Source organism: Papio anubis, chromosome 6, assembly GCF_008728515.1.
Source record: "Papio anubis isolate 15944 chromosome 6, Panubis1.0, whole genome shotgun sequence".
In the NCBI taxonomy this organism is placed as follows: Eukaryota; Metazoa; Chordata; class Mammalia; order Primates; family Cercopithecidae; genus Papio; species Papio anubis.
Window position 1 is genome coordinate 28546653 of NC_044981.1, and position 18753 is coordinate 28565405.

Below are 18753 nucleotides of genomic sequence, written 5' to 3' on the forward strand. Positions count from 1 at the left end.
AGAATTGTGAAAAACAGATGAACGTGTGTGCTTTTGAACCCTGTGCAAGGCAAGGACACACTACCACTGAGCCACACCTCTCTCACTAAGAAACATCGTGAAGATCTTTTTTGATGCTTTAGCCATATTTCTGAGAGGTCTTCAAAAATATGATAAGTTGGCCAGATAGAAAATCCACTGCCTCATATCTCAGTATTTCTTACCTCTAAACTATATCCTCTAAAAGCTGCTAGGAGAAAAGTAAGAGAATCACAGACCAAATCACACTGTTTCTGCTTCTAGAACATTTCAGCCCATCAGTTTATTCTGAGGTTCTTCTCTCCAGCCAACTGCCTGAGGGCATTTTCTCCCACAGCCAAGAGGTAAGATGTCCAGATGGAACTTTCTCTGGGGTCTTCAACTTGTCTGTGTCCATTTCTTCTCTTTCATCTGCTTACAAAGTTTTTCAAGCCCCATCCTACTTAAGAAAAGACGAGCCTGGGCGCAGTGGCTCACCCCTGTAATCCCAGCACTTTGGGAGGCCGAGGTGGTCGGATCACGAGGTCAGGAGATCAAGACCATCCTGGCTAACACGGTGCAAACCCCATCTCTACTAAAAATACAAAAAATTAGCTCGGAGCGGTGGCATGCACCTGTAGTCCCAGCTACTCTGGAGGCTGAGGCAGGAGAATGGCGTGAAACTGGGAGGTGGAGCTTGCAGTGAGCCGAGATCACGCCACTGCACTCCAGCCTGGGCGACAGAGCAAGACTCTGTCTTTAAAAAAAAAAAGGGTGGGGGGCCTGGCGCGGTGGCTCAAGTTTGTAATTCCAGCACTTTGGGAGGCCGAGACAGACAGATCACGAGGTCAGGAGATCGAGACCATCTGGCTAACACGGTGAAACCTCGTCTCCACTAAAAAATACAAAAAACTAGCCAGGCGAGGTGGCGGGTGCCTGTAGTCTCAGCTACTCGGGAGGCTGAGGCAGGAGAATGGCGTGAACCTGGCAGGCAGAGCTTGCAGTGAGCTGAGATCTGGCCACTGCACTCCAGCCCCAACGACAGAGCCAGACTCTGTCTCAAAAAAAATAAATAAATAAAAATAAGAAGAGATGATGAGCCACAGTCTAGGAGAAGACATTTCAATACTTATGTTTTATAAGGATCTTTATCTGGAATATGTTAAGAACTTCTACAAAGTACTAAGAAAAAGACTAAAACTTCAATAAGAAAGAGCAAATTAATGTGCACTTCACAAAAAATTGCTCTTGAGTGATATAAAATATGCTCAACATCTTTTGCTAAAAAGGAAATGCAAATTAAAAGCACAACAAAGCTGAGCACGGTGGCTCATGCCTATACTCCCAGCACTTTGGGAGGTCGAGGCGGATGTATCTCCTGAGGTCGGGAGTTCAAGATCAGCCTGGCCAACATGGCAAAACCCGGTCTCTACTACAAATACAAAAATTTAGACTGCCACGTGCCCCGGTAGTCCCAGCTACTTGGGGAGGCTGAGGCATGAGAATCTCTTGATCCTGGAAAGCAAAGGCTACAGTGAGCTGAGATTGTACCACTGCACTCCAGCCTGGGCAGCAGAGCAAGACACCATCAAAAACACATACACACACAAAATAATACTGCTCTTCATCAGAATCATTTAACGTGAAAAGTGAACAATATCAAGTGTTGCTGAGTATGTGAAGCAATTGGAACATGCAAACATGGCTGATGAGACTGTAAACTGCTATATCTACACTGGGAAACTATCTGAAAATATCAACTAAAACTAAATATATATATAAAACCTGTGACCCAAAACTAGACAGTTACATTTATGCCCAAGAGAAGTGCATGAGCATTTCCCTTGAAGGACATGTATCAGAACATTTACAGCAGCATTAAACATTTCAACCAAAACCTGGGGGTGCTGCAAATGTACTTGGACAGTAAAATGAATAAATCATGATGTACAGTATTCAGACAATGGAACACTCTACAGCAATAAAAAATAACTACTGTTACTAGCAACAATATATCGACAATGAATCTAATTTTTTTTTTTTTACAGAAATTGAGTAAAAGAATCCATATACAGATGAGTACAGATTTGCTATGGTTTGAAAGTGTCCCCTCCAAAGCTTAGGTGTCACCATGTGATAATTATCAAGAGAAAGGGCCTTTAAGAAGTTTAAGCCATGATGGTTCCTTCCTCATGAATAATATTAGGTACCCTTATAATAAGATTTGACAAAGGAAATTCATCTTTCTATTGCCCTCAGTTTTCTGCCATGTGAGGACACAACAAAAAGGCCATCACCAGACACCAGAGCCAGTGCCTTGATCTTGGACTTCCCAGCCTCCAGAACTGTGAGAAAATAAGTTTCTAGGCCTGGCACGGTGGCTGTTTCCTGTAATCACAGCATTTTGGGAGGCCAAGGTGGATGGATCACCTGAGGTCAGGAGTTCAAGACCAGCCTGGCAAACATGGTGAAACCCCATCTCTACTAAAAACACAGAAAAATTAGCCAGGTGTGGTGGCACTCGCCTGTAATCCCAGCTACCCAGGAAGTTGAGACAGGAGAATTGCTTGAATCCAGAGGCTTAGGTTGCAGTGAGCCAAGATGGCTCCAGCCTGGGCAACAAGAGTGAAACTCTGTTGAAAGAAAAGAAAAGAAAAGAAAGAGGGAGGAAAGGAGGGAAGGAAGGAAGGAAGTTTCTGTTGGTTACAAATTACCAGGAAGGAAGGAAGGAAGGAAATAAGTTTCTGTTGGTTACAAATTACCAGTCTTGAGTGATTTTGTAGCAGCCCAAAATACGATGATATTATATGGTCCCACTTATATTATTTATTTATTTATTTAATTTTTTTTTTTTTTTTGAGACGGAGTCTTGCTCTGTCACCCAGGCTGGAGTGCAGTGGCCGGATCTCAGCTCACTGCAAGCTCCTCCTCTCGGGTTCACGCCATTCTCCTGCCTCAGCCTCCCGAGTAGCTGGGACTACAGGCGCCCGCCACTTTGCCCGGCTAGTTTTTTGTATTTTTTAGTAGAGACGGGGTTTCACTGTGTTAGCCAGGATGGTCTTGATCTCCTGACCTCGTGATTCGCCCGTCTCGGCCTCCCAAAGTGCTGGGATTACAGGCTTGAGCCACCACGCCCGGCCTTATATTATTTAAAACATAACGAAAATAATCTATGGAGGTGGATGTCAGAGAGTTAGGATGATTGAAATGAGGCAAAAGGCAGCTGTTGGTTGCTGAAAAATTCAGTATCTTGGTCTGAGTTTTGGTTATATATATAATAAGCCATAAACTGAATAGGTTTCATGCGTTTTATTTTATATAAATGAAGGCTTAAATTTAAATACAAAAAAAAAAAAAAGAAGAAGAAGGTTCTCCTAGATACTTCCTATCCTCCAGCACATTCTCTCTCTTCTTTAGGGTTGTTTTGTTTTGAGACGGAGTCTCGCTCTGTCGCATCCTCAAGATTATTAGGACTTGGACGGACGGGATGGTAGAGTGAGTCTAAGCGCTACATTCCTCCGTCGCTTTCTCTGGATATGAGGGAAGAGAGGTATTTTTTTTATCTCTAGGGAGGTAGGCTCGACGAGGAAGGGGACCTGGTTCGTTTCTGCCAGGCTGTCACGGCTTCAAGAGCAACTCTCCGCTATTTCCGTCGCTCAACAGACCGGCTGAGCTCTTTGGAGGAGCAAGGGATGTTGGATTTTGGTTTGCGCTTCAGGAACCGCTGATACTGTAGCTTCTGAGGGAGCTGCAGGGATTTCCCGATTTCCTGCGTGCCTGTGTTTAAAGTTAGAAGCGGAATCTACTGGCAGCTTCGAAACTGAGCCTGACGGTGGTAACATCTCATTTTATTAGTTTTTGCTTGAAATGCAAAAGATGAAAAAGCAAGTTCTCGTTTGTTTGCTCCACATATTTCTCTTAGAATGAAGCCGATTGAAAGTTAACTTCACCCTGAAGAAACTCCTCCTGGCGTTTGCAACGATCTCCTTTATGCCTCACTTCCAGCCTGACTCAAAAGGACTCTAAAGAGCTGGAGAGCGGCTGCGGAAAGGCGGAGTCACGGTACAATTGGTGTTAACTACGTGTGCAGTCACCGCCTCTTTAGTCCTATTACAGGTGCAGAGGCAGTATAGATGAATCCCTCACAAGTCGAGTGGGTTGACCTCAGATTGACTTTAGCGATGGCTTGATAGATGGTGGCCGTCACAGCGTTTAGAAAGTGAGTAAAAGAAAGGATGCAGGCCGGGCGCGGTGGCTCACCCCTGTAATCCCAGCACTTTGGGAGGCCGAGGCGGGCGGATGACGAGGTCAGGAAATCGAGACCATCCTGGCTAACACGGTGAAACCCCGTCTCTACTAAAAGTACAAAAAGGTAGCCGGGCGTGGTGGCGGGCGCCTGTAGTCCCAGCTACTCCGAAGGCTGAGGCAGGAGAATGGCGTGAACCCGGGAGGCGGAGCTTGCAGTGAGCCAAGATCGCGCCACTGCACTCCAGCCTGGGCAACATAGCGAGACTCCATCTCAAAAAAAAAAGAAAGAAAGAAAGAATGCATACAGAAGCCCACACGCTTGCTTGGCTTCTGCAGATGGAGAGAGAGAGAAAGGTCGCTTTTCTGCCTTCTGGGTATTTAGTAACTTTTTATTTCCTTCGTTGGCATGAAATAGAGCTGAAAATAAAAGCAGATTTTCTTTTAACAAGACAGTATTAACATGCTTGCAGAAAATTTCCCTGAGGATTTCTACTTAGCACGGTGATACCACAAAGAGCTCTAATCTGGAGGTATGGGTTGTTCCCTAGCTTAGAAGGAGGTCAATCCTGGAGAGTAAGTACAGTGAGGTACAAAAGGATCCTTTGGGATTAGAAGAATAAACGTTCATTACTTTTATTTATGTAAAACAACAAAATGAGCTTTCTCCTATCCTGATCTTGGTTCCTGGAGTTCAGTGTTAGCATCTCAGACCAGAAGCTTCCTCAGAGGACCCAGAGAAGTGCTTTTTACTTCCACCAAATTTTAGCTGAGGTGAATGCTATCTGTTTGTCATTTGCTGTGTGTTTGTAGTTAAATAGTTTAAGTTTCACAGTTTGTGGGTCTCCAATGGAAAAAGTGACCACCACACATCAAATCATCAACCCCTGGCAGTGTAATCTTTTAGTGAAATCTTGTAGGGCTTCTGCAACCTGGTTAGGGAGTTAGAAAAAGAAACAGAAAAAGACTTGAGCCTTTTAGCTTCTGATCTGAAATCAGACTTGGGCCACACAGTTCTACAGTTTCTGATGATTTCATTTACAGTTAGAAATCAGCTGGATGGCCAGGAATGCTACTTGCTTCTCCCCGTGCGTGGTCCATGTTAATGATTGATGGGTCTGTTTACCAAGAATAGGCGGATAATCCTAAGCAGCAAATAACCTCACGTGAACACGAATCACCCTCTGTATGAGAGAGAAATGCAGAGACCAACACAATTCACTTTGACAGACAGAAAATTTTAAAGTTGGGGAATGTCATGGACCGCTTCTTACTGGTGTCCCGGGGAAGAAAACGAAACCTGGAGGTACTGGGGATCGAACCCAGGGCCTCGTGCATGCTAAGCACGCGCTCTACCACTGAGCTATACCCCCTCGACAACCCAAGTGCTTCAGAAAACACGTTGGTGACCGCCAATATCTGAGTCTGCCGTCTGTGTCAGGATAATCATTATATGTTTCCAATTCCACTGTTAATTCCTACATATGGATCCACCGGCATTCGGGATGTACACCTTGAACTGAAAGATTTAACACTTTTCGGCCAAAGAGGGGACTTGCACTTTATCAGTTTTCCAACCCAGGACCTGTCTACTTTTATCCAAATGGGAAGAGATAAAAACTTGTCAACATTGCAAACGGTGCTATGTGCTACAAGAGGTGGTGCCTACAAGTTTGAAAAAGATTTTCGCACAATTGGAAACCTCCACTTGGATGAACTTGACTGTCTTATAAAGCGTTTGCTGTGTATAGACTCTGTCAGTTTCAATGGACAAGCAGAGTGCTGTTATTTAGCTAATGCCCAGAACCTCAGCGACGCCAAAAGATGCCTTTTAACCCGGATGATCCTTATCTGCTGCTTGTAGTGAGCATTGGCTCAGGAGTCAGTATTTTAGCAGTCCATTCCAAAGACAACTACAAACGAGTGACTGGGACAAGCCTTGGAGAGGGTACCTTTCTGGGTTTATGCAGTTTATCGTATGGCTGTGAAAGTTTTGAAGAGGCTCTTGAAATGGCATCCAAAGGTGACAGCACACAAGCTGACAAGCTGTCCTGTGATATTTATGGAGGAGATCATGAAAGATTTGGTTTGCCAGGTTGGACTGTAACATCTAGTTTTAGGAATATGATTTATAAGGAGAAGAGAGAATCTGTTAGTAAAGAAGATCTGGCAAGAGCTACTTTAGTTACTATCACCAATAGCTTTGGTTCTGTGGCACGAATGTGTGCTGTTAATGAGGAAATAAACAGAGTTGTCTTTGTTGGAAACGTTTTACATGTCAATTCCCTCTCAATGAAACTTTTGGCATATGCACTGAGTTTCTGGTCAAAAGGTCAACTGAAAGCATTGTTTCTAGAACCTGAGGAATACTTTGGAGCAGTTAGTGCACTTCTTGGGCTGACAAATTTCAGCTAAAGCACCAGGTCTCTCTCTCTGCTAATAAATGTCATCCAAGAGGAACTGAAACCAGGGGCATTATTACTGCATTGTTTGTCACGGGGAACCAAAGGATAAAAGAGTAGAGTAAGCTGCTGAATATTGCCATATTAAAGGAGAGAACTTAGTAACGTGAAAAAAAATAATAATAATTTTAAAAAGACAGTAACATGTATAATTTCTAACAAAAAAGAAATACTTAGACGTAAATCTAACAAAACCTGAATAATGCTGAAAAAGACACAATGCAATGTAAGGTAGGCGTGGTGCCGCCAGCCTGTAATCCCAGCACTTTGGGAGGCCAAGGCAGTTGGATCACCTGAGGTCAGGAGTTCAAGACCAGCCTGGCCAACATGGAGAAACCCCATCTCTACAGAAATACAAAACTTAGCCAGGCATGATGGCAGATGCCTGTAATCCCAGCTACTCAGGAGGCTGAGGCGGGAGAATCACTTGAACCCAGGAAGCAGAGGTTGCAGTGAGCCGAATCACGCCATTGCACTCCAGCCTGGGCTATAGAGCAAGACTCCGTTAAAAAAAAGAAGCGTACACAATGTAATGTACACAATGCTGATGAAATAAGTTTTAAAAAACCAAAAATACAACAACAACAACAAAAACTAAATAATTGGAGAGATGTACAGGGTTAACAGTTTGCAAAACTCAACATGGTAAAGATGGCAGTTCTTCTCAAATTGACATATAGGTTTAATGAAATTCTTATCAAAATCCAAGCAAGATTTTTATTAACATAGACACGATTATTCTAAAATATATGTAGGAAGTTAAACGAATTAGAATTGCTAAAATAATCATTAAGAATAAAAATATAAGGGGAAGAAATAGTCAACTTGATTTCAAGACTATTGTATTACATTGTTGTATTTTTATGTTATTGTATAAGAAAGGGAGGAAGCAAGTCTGGGCCCCCTGGCTCATGCCTGTAGCCTCAACAACACTTTGGAAGACTGAGGCGGGAGGATTGCTTGAGCCCAGGAGTTGCAGATCAGCCTGAGCAACAAAGGATGATCCTGCCTCTACCAAAAAAAAAAAAAAAAAAAAAAAAAGCTAGTCATAGTGGTCTTGCGCCTGTGGTTCCAGATACTCAGGGAGACTGAGGTGGGAGGGTCACTGGGGCCCTAGAGGTTGAGACTGCAGTGAGCAATGATACTACCACTGCACTCCAGCCTGGACGACAGAACAAGACTCTGTCTCAATTTTTTTGTTGTTTTTTGAGACGGAGTCTTGCTCTGTTGCCCAGGCTGGAGTGCAATGGCATGATCTCGGCTCACTGCAACCTCTGCCGCCTCCTGGGTTCAAGTGATTCTCCTGCTTCAGCCTCCCGAGTAGCTGGGATTACAGGCGCCTGCCACCACTCCCGGCTATCAAAAAAATTTTTGTTTTTGAATTTTAAAAAATTTTAAAAGAATGTCAATATTATGCCTTACACAAGAATGAACTCAGAATAGATCAAGGATGTAAACGTAAAACATGAAAGTATAAAACTTTTAGGAAAAAACATGGAAGAAAATCTTTTGGATCTAGGGCAAGGCAAATAATTTTGCAGTTGACATGGAAACATGATCCAGAGATCTTGAAAAGCTGGTTCTTCTTTTCCTCTTACTCTCTCCTGCTGTGTCATTTGCTTTGGGTGACGCTGAGGCTGGAAATAGGAAATGCAAATAGGAGAGCATTAAAGGCAACTAATTGGGTCATGTCTTTACTTTTTCTTCTTCTTTTTTTTTTTTTTTCTGAGATGGAGTTTCTTCCCTCTTGTTGACCAGGCTACAATGTAATTGCTCAATCTCGGCTCACTGCAACCTCCGCTTCCCGGGTTTAAGCGATTCTCCTGCCTCAGCCTCCCTAGTAGCTGCGATTACATGCATGTGACACCACGCCCAGCTAATTATTTGTATTTAGTAGAAATAGGGTTTTACCTTGTTGTTCAGGCTAGTCTCAAACTCCTGACCTCAGTTGATCCACCTGCCTCTGCCTCCCAAAGTGCTGGGATTACAGGCGTGCACCACCGTACCCGGCCTGTTTTTACTTTTTATTTGATCAAGAAATGAGAGAAAAAGAAAGAAAAAAAGGAGAGAAAGAGAGAGAAGGGAAGAAAGAAAGAGAAGGGAGAAGATAGAAGAAATGAAAGAAAGAAAATTGGAAGAGTTGAATCAGAGTTCTTTGAGGAGTGGGTTTGAGGAGTGAGTCAGAGAAAAGTAAAAAATAAAAGTACACAGAGTTGAACCCAGGGCCTCAAAAATGCAAAACACAAGCTCGTCTATCACTGTCATATAAAGACAAATCCAAGCTAAAATAAGAAGAGATAATATTCAAAAGAAAGACTATTGCAATAGGAGAGCACTCAGCAATCTAAGCATCTGAAAATCAAACAGAAAACACTTTTCTTTTTTCTTTTTTTTTTTTTTTTTTTTTTCTTTTTGAGATGGAGTCTTGCTCTGTCACCCAGGCTGGAGTGCAATGGCACAATCTTGGCTCACTGCAACCTCTGCCTCCTGAGTTCAAGCGATTCTCCTGCCTCAGCCTCCTGAGTAGCTGGGATTACAGGTACAACACCACGCCCGGCTAATTTTTGTATTTTTAGTAGAGAAATACAAAATTTTGCCTAGCCCTCCCTACCTATAAAAGAAAAGCATAGGCCGGCGTGGTGGGATCACCCCTGTAATCCCAGCACTTTGGGAGGCTGAGGTGGGCAGATCACTTGAGGTCAGGAGTTTGAGACCAGCCTGACCAACACATCAAAACCCCGTCTCTACGAAAAATACAAAAATTAGCTGGGCATGGTGGCAGGTACCTGTGATTCCAGATACTCAGGAGACTGAGGCAGGAGAACCACTTGAACTGGGAGGCGGAGGTTGCAGTGAGCCAAGATCTCGCCACTGCACTCCAGCCTGGCTGACAGAGAAAGACTCCCTCTCAAAAAAACAAAACAAAAACAAACAAACAAAAAAGAGATGGTAAATCCAACCCCACCCCTGACATAATGCAACTACAAACCTCACTGGCTTTCCCACGTGGTTTAAGTTTTTGATTGAGCATAGGCAAGGAACCCCAGGAACAAATCTTGCCCCTCAGCTGGTGCCTGATCCTGGGACCTCCTTCTTAAACCTCTAGAACAGTGCTTCTCAAACTTTAGCATCAGAGTCACTTGAGGGCTTATTCAAACACAGGAGACTGAGCCCCACACTCAGCAATTCTGATTCAATAGATCTGAGGTTGGGCCTGGAATTTAGCATTCTGCTTGCAGCACCCTAATTTCCCACCCCTTGCTCTCCCATGCAGTGTCCACTGTGACTGGCATGCCACTGTTTGCCTGGAGAGAACCAATGGATGCCAGGAAATTAAAAAAGAAAAAGTATGGAACAAAAAGAAAATACATGGCATGTGTGAATTACCTTCCTCCAAAAAATGTATCTCAAAACAAACATATGATTGGCCTGGGGTCACACACACAGCCAGTCCTCAGCTAAGCAGGTTTCACTAGACAGTATTCCTCCTGGATGCTAGTTATAGATATTTTCACTGGACAAAAGAATCAAGAAGTAAAGACATGCCAGCCTGATAGAGTGTTAAGCTGGTGGACTGGGAACAAACATTGTAGTTTCTTGCCTCTCAAGGACACTTTAATTCAACAATAAATAAATGTGTACAGAGAGAACAGCAGTTTTGAAACTGTACACTATTGGAAACCCTTAACAGGTACCATGAATGCATAAAATTTCTTGGGAGTTCCCTTTTCAAAAAAAAGCAGTTGTAATCAGATGAATTGAGAAAGAATATGAAACGTTTGTTTTTTTCCATCGGAGGAAGTGCCCAACACGATTGCGATCTACTTACCTTTTACTCTGCATGTATTTTCCATTGTGACAGAAAACCTTTTCCTGTTTTTTTCATAAGGGCCTCCGTTTGCTGTTACCAGAAGTTCCCAGGCAATATTGCAGTGACTGAGGAAATACAGGAATATGAATATGAATCAGTCTCATGGAATATCAGTACGAATGTTGATCCATATTGGTTTCTGTTTCTCTCATGTTGAAGGCTTCTAATTCCCCGACAGTCTTTGTTCGGTCATCCAGCGTCCTTCCAGTCCTATTTCAAGTGGCTAGAGAGCCACAGCAGTCCTTGTCTCAGTATTGGATCGCACTTGTGTCCCTGTGCAGGTCGACAGGGAGAGACTGGTGGAGAAATCGGTGGACGGATGCTTTCGCTCTGTTCTTTGGCCCAGAAAACAAACAAAAACATACTCACCCCCTTTTCGTCTTTGCGTCTCTTTAATCACAGTACAAAATGGAAAGCCGGGTGCAGTGGCTTATGCCTGTAATTCCAGCACTTTGGGGGGCCGAGGCGGGTGGATCACGAGGTCAGCAGTTCAAGATCAGCCTGACCAACATGGCGAAACCCCGTCTCTACTAAAAATACAAAAAAATTAGCTGGGCGTGGTGGCGGGCGCCTGTAATCCCAGCTGCTTGGGAGGCTGAGGCAGGAGAATCGCTTGAAACCGGAAGACGGAGGTTGCAGTGGGCCCAGATTGTGCCACTGCACTGTAGCCTGGGCAACGGGAGCAAAACTCCGTCTCAAAGAAAAACCCAAAAACAAACCAAAACAAAATGGGAGCCAACGCGAGCCGCCTGTGAATGTGCACGCTTTTGTTTGGGTTCAAGAGACCCCTGTTGCTATCCCGTTCTTCTTTCCCCTTCGTTACTTTTTTGTCTTCCTTCTGCTGTCGCAATAGCCTTATGTGATGTTGAGGCTCACAGCATAGAGGTTGGAGATAGTTCAAGGCAATGCATTGGAGTACATTTTTACTCTCTCTATGTGCAGAAATAAGATAGAAAAATGTGAGGAGGCAGAAGACTGTTGCTTGAAAACTGCCAGAGTGAAACCATCAGCTGGAGGTGTCGGGGATCGAACCCGAGGCCTCATACATGCAAAGCATGTGCTCTACCACTGAGCTACACCCCCTTGCTAAAAAGGTCTGTTTGTAATAATTTCCAGGAGGTGACTTTCACATCCTGACACTCCGTGAGTATGCTGGTAGTAGTGGTCAGTACTATAGAGCATGGAGAGCTACTCTGAGCAGGAGATATTTGGTGCTAATGGGGGATACAGATTCTTTAGAATACTGTGTAGGGCTTGAAACGAAAAACAAAAGATAGAAAAGTGTCAGATAATAATCACAAGAAGTTTCCATTGTCAAGACATTGAGTTCTTCGGGTCTCCTTCTATTATGCTTGGCAAGAATCAAGTTCTGGTTTTCGTTTCTTTTGATTTCTTCCAGATATGACAGAAAGCCATTGAAATTCAGCCTTTCCCTGCCTAAAACGTTGCATATTTGTTGTTTACTCAGTCAGAATATCAAAGGTAAGATTTGATGGTGTTGGAACCGAACTCTCGATTCCTTCCTGGGCAAGGGTCGCCGCGAAGGATCACCGACACGAGATTCACAGCAGAGAGTTATTTATTGCTAGCGCGCTAGGGTCCCAAGCTCTAAGTTGGCCCTGGGACCCCGGGTGCTTGTTACAGGCTGTTTATATAGGCAAACACAAGTGCAAACACAGCTTAGGGCGCAAAATTCAAACAAAGCTTTAGGCGCGTGATAATTGGGTCTAGCTATGGCCTGAGCAAGGTGTCTTGTTCTGATTGGTTGGGGCAGGACCTTATGAGGTTCTTTCCTGGAATTGTTAATTCCGGGAACATTGAGTCAGGGTCAAGGGTGGGACCCCATAAGGTTACTTCCCGGAATTGTTTTTCTGTTTGAGTTCTGGGAACATCGGGGGGCTATCCATGGCCATCTGGTGTTTTTTTCTTTTTTTGAGGCCTAGGAATTATGAGGCCTAGTTTCAGTGGAGGAAAGCCATAATCAGAAGAAAACCTGAGAGCGAGGCACTCAGCATGTTTTCATAAGGGTCCCTAGCTGGCGTGGTGTCTTAGGCCTGTACTCACAGCTACTCCAGAGGTTGAGGCGGGAGGATGGCTTGAGCTCGGGAGTTGGTGATTGTAGGGAGCTATGATTACGCCACTACCCTCGAGCCCGGGCAACGGAGTGAGAAAGGCAAGCAAGCAAGCAAGCAAGAGAAAGTGGGAGTGAGGGAGTAAGCGGGGGTGGGGCGGGGGGCAGAAAAGAGGGAAGGAAGGAAGGAAAGAAAGAAGGAAGGAAAGAAGGAAGGAAGAAAGGAAGGAAGGAGAAAGACAGAGGTAGGGAGGGAAGGAAGGAAAGGAGAGAGAAAGAGAAAAGGAGACGGGAGGTGAGGGGAGGGGAGGGAATTCGTAAGCCATAAATGAAAAACAGCTTTGGGGGTGGAGAGGAGGATTGAATTATGAGAGTAAGACAAAAGATAAATAGAAATAGGATTGAATAGTAGTTCAGAAAAACAAACATGCTATTGCCAAAGACAAGCAGGTGCAGAAAGGGAGAGGTTTTAACAACTCTTTTAGGAATGGGAGAAAGATTGAAAGATGGAGAAGATGAGTTAGTTTGGCTCATGCTAAATTTAAAGTATCTGTGGGGCACACTTGTGAGGATATTACACAGAGAACTCAGGCAATTAACTCCATCTCCAGCCTGGGATTTGTAAGCGTTAGTAGTAGTAGACACATTACATGGAGGTGAATAAAGACTAAAAAGTGTACTTTGAGATATGGAAATTAGAAACCTATTCGTGATATTTGTAGGCAACAAACAAGTTTGCTCCTAAATAGTTCTCGAATCTTGGGACTTATCATGGTGAGACTGGGTTCTTTGAACTATATAAGAAGATAAGAAGAAAACCCATTTCCAGGAATGAAATTTCTAGTGACTGTTAACTCTTTCTCATTCTGGTTTGCCCATATATGAACCTTTGCCAATGTTAATAAAATAACATTGATCCATTTTAGAATTGGCAGATCGCAAGTTGTATGCCAGACTTGTCTTTTCAGTTGACTGATGGGATTTCTAGAATAAAAATAGGAAACACCGAGTAATAGATTTCACTGAATGAGAGACAAGAGAAGCGTTACACACAAAATAGATGTGTATTCATGCGTGTGTGTCTGCCTGTCTGTGTCTCTGTGTGTGTGCATGTAAATACCGGGGAGGATTATCTTGACTCTTTGATGCCGTAAAAGCAATATTAGGACAGTTTGCAGAAACTCTCCTTCATCCTTATGTCATGTCACACCCAGAGAAACCTGGTTATCTATCAGATTCTTGGGAATTCATAATAAGAAGGTATGTTTTTTTGTTTGCCACATAAAAGGGGGGAATTTGAAATGATTAAATCTCCATATCTATCTTCAGACTATCTACCAACAACATGATCAAAACACTTTTTTTTTTTTCGTATAATCTGTAGGATGAGCTCGTTTAACACAGCATTCTTCTGAGGAATTAAACGTTTAATTTTGAAGACAGAACACCCTCATGTCATACATACTCAGTTTTGAAAACCTAAAAATATATAAAGTACCTGTTTAAATCTGCACTGTCCGATATGGTTACCATTAGCCACATTGGCTACTGAATGCATGAAATTGCCCGGTCCGAGGTAAGATGTGTCGTAAGTATAAAATATATACCGAATTTCAAAGATGCAATATCATTTTTAATATAAAATAACTCACTTATAATTTTAAGATGGATTACTTAAAATAATGTTTTTGTTATACAAGGCGATTTACATATATTATTAAAACTGGACATAAAAGACGGAAAGAGTAAACACCGGGGACTACTAGGGAGTAGCCGGGAGGGGGAAAGGCTTGAAAAGCTAGCTATTGGATACTATGCTCGCTACTCGGGTGATGGGATTAATCCCACCCCAACCCCAGCATCATAAAATATACCCATGTAACAATCTTGCAGATGTACCCCCTGAATCTAAAATGAAAGTTGAAATTATTTTAAAAATGATATAGAGGCCGGGCACAGTGGCTCACGCCTGTAATCCCAGCACTTTTAGGAGACAGAGGCGGGCGGATCATCTGAGATCGGGAGATCGAGACCAGCCTGAGCAACACGGAGAAACCTCGTCTCTACTAAAAATACAAAATTAAGGCCAGGCGAGTTGGCTCAGGCCTGTAATCTCAGCACTTTGGGAGGCCGAGGCGGGCGGATCACGAGGTCAGGAAATCGAGACCATTCTGGCTAACACGGTGAAACCCTGTCTCTACTAAAAAATACGAAAAAGTAGCCGGGCGTGGTGACAGGCGCCTGTAGTCCCAGCTACTAGAGAGGCTGAGGCAGGAGAATGGCGTGAACCCGGGAGGCTGAGCTTGCAGAGCGCGCCACTGCACTCCAGCCTGGGCGACAGAGCGAGACTCCGTGTCAAAAAACAAAACAAAACAAAACAAACAAAAAAATTGGCCGGGGTGGTAGCGTATGCCTGTAATCCCAGCTACTCGGAAAGCTGAGGCAGGAGAATCGCTTGAACCCAGGAGGCGGAGGTTGCGGTGAGCGAAGATCGCACCACTGCACTCCAGCCTGGGCAACAAGAGCGAAACTGCGTCTCAAAAAAAAAAAAAAAAAAAAAAAAAAAAAAAAGATATAGAATAAATATTGCCTGTTTTTTCAATGTGACTACTAGAAAATGTAAAACTACAAAAGTGGCTCGCATTTATGACTTGTATTTTTTTAAAAATTATTTTTATCCCAGAAGATAAAGTAGAAGACTTGTATTATCTTTTGTTGGACAGCATTGTCTAGAGATGATGTTATCTCTTTAAATGTGGTTCTGGGAGATTCCCAGAGCCAGAGAGCATGGAGCATGGTCTCTGAGTAATTAAGTTTCATGCTTCGAGTGTTCTCGACAGAATGCATTTCTGTGCATAATCTCCTTAGACCTTTACAACATCCCATTTTACGTAATTATTATTAGCCGCATTTTTAAGCGATTGAATAGGAGAAAAATCATGCTGGGAATTACCCTAGAACTTCCATTTCAACAGAATATAAAGGAATCATTACTGTGTTAGGCAAGAAAACATTCGGTGCTACCATTTGTCTAATCAAATATTTCTTAACGAAATAAAACACAAGCTTCTGAGTTGAGAAAGCCTCAGTTACCTAAAGGATAAAGTATCTGATTCCCAGTTTCTGTGCAGTCAATGTTCGCACCTTGAGGTTGCTTCTTATTTGGTACTAATTTTCCTTTTTCAACTCGCTGCAGTTCTGATGTTGTAGTACTGTAGATTATTGTCTCCTCACACAGTATGCAGGAGTAAGGGGAAAATAGCTCTGAAAATGAAACAGCAATTTGAAAGAAAAAAAAAAGGGCAGGGGGAAGACACATTACCCCCAACACAGCATTTCAACAGAGAAGTTGAAGTGAAAAAGGGAAAATGGGGCACATGCACCTGAGTCTTGATGACTTTGCTGCCCATTTGCTTTCATTTTCAGTATTCCAGGACCCCTCATGAATGTCTGACAGAATAATTCATATAGAAGTACTTATTTTTGTTCTTTCCTGGATACCAGCACAGAAATAAGTTAAGATTTGGAAATTGTAGACAAGGGTGCCAGTTGGAAGAAATGTCCTGTCAGTAAGAAAACTTAGACTATTCCTGTAATTAGGCCTGGTGTGGTGGCTCCAGCCTGTAATCCCAGCATGGTGGGAGGCAGAGGTGGGCCAGGATTTCGAGAAGAGCCAGGGCGAAAGAGCCAGGGCAACAAGTTGAAACCCAGTCTCCACTAAAAAATTCCAAAAAAAAAAAAGCCAGGCTTGTTGTTGCATTTCCCTAGTCTCAGCTACTCAGGAGGCTGACGTGGGAGGATCGCTTGAGTCCAGGGAGGCTGAGGCTGCAGTGAGCTGTGATCATACCACTGCACTCCAGCATGGGTGACAGAGTGAGACCCTGCCTCAAACAAAACAAAACAAAAGTTATTTTTCCAGCAGTTTAACTGCAGAGCTATGGAGTTGACTCAAGGTACAAACCTAGGTTTTTCTAATTGCAAAATATTTCTTGAATATACCACCACCACATATATGCACTCATACAGTATAATAGTTCTTCTTCTACAGGTTTCTTCACATTTCTTGTGATTTAAAACACCTCCGTCCAACACACATAAATAACATCAAGTCGGAAATGAATTGTAAGTGCCACAGCATATAGCATATTGGAATTTCTTAGGTTTTAAAAGTAATAACTTCGTAGGTTTAAGGCTTTAAATAATTTACGTCCTGTCAGTTAACACCTCATGGAAGTCTTCAGTGGAGTGTTACAAATATATATATCTATGTACATTACCTTTATGGAATTTTCAGAAAACAGCAAAAAGAAGTGGAGTTATATATAGACCTCTGGGATTGGTGAGCAAGTACTGTGTTAAGGGAATGACATGCTAAAGCCAAAAGGAATCTGCCGAAACCCGGGATTGAACCAGGGACCTTTAGATCTTCAGTCTAACGCTCTCCCAACTGAGCTATTTCGGCCGCTGTGCGCAATTTCCTTTTGTCATACAGAAACTGCCAGTTGTAAGGTCAGTGTATCTTTCAGTGCCTAATTCTGTTGTCTTCAATATCACTGGTCATTCACTCACCTTCCCTACACCCCAAAAATATAAGTTCTGCTGCAATTTATGTGTGAAATAGGATCCAATTTTCCCCAGCAAAAGACGGGAAAGAAAAGGCGAGGAATTGGTCAAATCAGGAAGATATTCCCATGCTTGGTCACCGTGTAAAACACTCCTCAGAAAACTAAGGAATTCAAAATGAAATTACCTCTGCTTTTACTTTTTTTTATTTTTTATTTTATTTATTTACTTATTTATTTTTGGGACGGAGTCTCACTCTGTCCCCCAGGCTGGAGTGCAGTGGCGCGATCTCGGCTTACTGCAAGCTCCGCCTCCCGGGTTCATGCCATTCTTCTGCGTCAGCCTCCCGAGTAGCTGGGACTATAGGCGCCCACCACCACGCCTTGGCTAATTTTTTGTATTTTCACCGTATTAGCCAGGATGGTCTCGATCTCCTGACCTCGTGATCCGCCCGCCTCGGCCTCCCAAAGTGCTGGGATTACAGGCGTGAGCCACCGCGCCCGGCCTACTTTTCTCTTTTTTCAGCTTTTCTTTTTCTGAATTGCTCTTCAATGACGAGGCATAAAGGAATTATTGGACACGTTAACATGGTAGTGGGCTTATAGCTTCCGAAAAAAGACATCCTGAGCGAGGCAGTTCTTTTTTTCTATTTTCTTGCTTTTACCAGTCTTGTGCTCACACACCCACCTTGGTTGGCACGGAGATCCAGGGAGTGAAAATGGAAAGTATAATATGTTTGTTTCTTTGTTTCTTTGTTTTGAGACGGAGTCTAGCTCTGTCGCCCGGGCTAGAGTGCAGTGGCGCGATCTGAACTCACTGCAACCTCCATCTTCCAGGTTCAAGCGATTCTCCCGACTCAATCTCTTCCAGTAGGCGGGATTAAGGCGCGCGCAACCACGCCCAGCTAAGTTTTTTGTATTTTTAGTAGAGACGAGGTTTCACCTTGTTGGTCAGTCTGGTCTCGCCTCGGCCTTGCAAAGCGCTAGGATTACAGGCGTGAGCCACCGTTCCCGGCCTACGCCTTAGGGTTCAAAGAATTGTGGTCTGCACATTGAGGCATAAGTATTGTTTTTTCCGCCTGGGTGCGGTGGCTCACGCCTGTAATCCCAGCACTTTGGGAGGCCAAGGCGGGCAGATCACCTGAGGTCAGGAGTTCGAGACTAGCCTATCCAACATGGTGAAACCCCATGTTGTCTCTACTGAAAACACAACAATTAGCCCGGCGTTGAGGCGCGCCCCTGCAGTCCCGCTACGGAATCGCTTGAATCCAGGAGACGGAGGTTGCAGTGAGCCGAGATCACACCACTACACTGCAGCCTGGTCGACAAAGCAAGACTCCGTCTCAAAAAAAAATGCTTTTTACATACACATCTGTGATCATGAGATTTTATTTATTTTTATTTTGACAATGTCCCACTCTACCAGACTGGAGTGCAGTGGCAATCTCCTCTCACTGCAACTTTCACCTGCTGCCTCAATCAGTTCCCCCACCTCAGCCTAGAAATTTTATATCAATTCAAAAGTGTCAAGACATTGGAATCCTC

General features: G+C 43.5%; 3 non-coding genes and 1 pseudogene across 3 annotated transcripts; 1 reads left to right on the forward strand and 3 right to left on the reverse strand.

The window, feature by feature from the left end:
• Positions 1–4460: 4460 nt before the first annotated feature.
• On the forward strand, positions 4461–7048 carry LOC101024057 (annotated as a pseudogene).
• TRNAA-AGC lies at positions 5544–5615 on the reverse strand. Its single transcript has one exon. It is a non-coding gene; the product is annotated as a tRNA-Ala (tRNA).
• Positions 7049–11586: 4538 nt separating the features above from the next.
• Positions 11587–11658, reverse strand: TRNAA-UGC. Its single transcript has one exon. It is a non-coding gene; the product is annotated as a tRNA-Ala (tRNA).
• Positions 11659–17035: 5377 nt separating this feature from the next.
• On the reverse strand, positions 17036–17108 carry TRNAF-GAA. Its single transcript has one exon. It is a non-coding gene; the product is annotated as a tRNA-Phe (tRNA).
• Between the last annotated feature and the right edge of the window lie 1645 nt (positions 17109–18753).